This window comes from Seriola aureovittata, chromosome 2, assembly GCF_021018895.1.
Source record: "Seriola aureovittata isolate HTS-2021-v1 ecotype China chromosome 2, ASM2101889v1, whole genome shotgun sequence".
In the NCBI taxonomy this organism is placed as follows: domain Eukaryota; kingdom Metazoa; phylum Chordata; class Actinopteri; order Carangiformes; family Carangidae; genus Seriola; species Seriola aureovittata.
This window is the reverse complement of record NC_079365.1, coordinates 12,305,857-12,306,759: the sequence shown is the minus strand read 5'-3', so window position 1 is coordinate 12,306,759 and position 903 is coordinate 12,305,857.

Genomic DNA, 903 nt, shown 5'->3' with positions numbered 1-903 from the left:
AGGCCGGCACGGCATAACCCCGCCCACTCCACGATGATTGGACAGGCGAATATTGCATATGTTGTGTGATTGGGCAGAAGGTCTGACTGTGGGTGTTCCTAAACGCCGCAGTTTGTCCGCGGCTTGCTGGCGGTTCACGTGTATTTCCATGTTACACAACAGACCTACAACAACCCGGAGCAGGCACCAACTCACAAGCTCCTGCATCCACCCCCTGCTGCTGAATGAATGAACAGAGCCACTACAAGGTCCAGCTGAGAAGAGAAATTAAAGACTTTGACTACTTAAGTTTCTGACATTATATTCACATTATTTTTAAGATGATAATTCATGATTATGATAAATGATTACTTAGTAATTTTTAATTCTAACATGTATTTTACAGTTGGTATGGCAAAAATTAAATTTGAACTTGAAGAAATTTGTTGATACAGTGATGTCTGTTATGTCTTTGACATGTGGTAATAGTGCAGGCAAGGCTGGATTACTACAGCCATGCCATGCAGAACCTCTGGGAGCCCAAAGGTCCACCGAGGAGCCCAAACCGAGTGCAGGTATCATACAAAAGAAAACTAATGGATGCTGGACTACATGACTAGTCCTCCTGCTGTGGAAAGTTTGTTGGGACTGGGTCTCATGAGGCTGGTTAATGGGTCTTTAGGCTCAAGGGAGAAAGCTACTGAGGTAAACAGGTGGTGTTTTTACCTGGGAAGTTTTTAGCAATTAAATTATGTAACATATAGTGACAACTGTTTTTCATACAATCTTTGTGTGTATTGAATTAGTGAAGAGGTATCAGACTTAAACAGAGGAATTAAGGATAATTCTATCATCTTTAAAGTTGAACAAGGACTATCTGTGAGACAGCCAGTCTCTGTTGGGAAAAGTAACCATTGACATAGA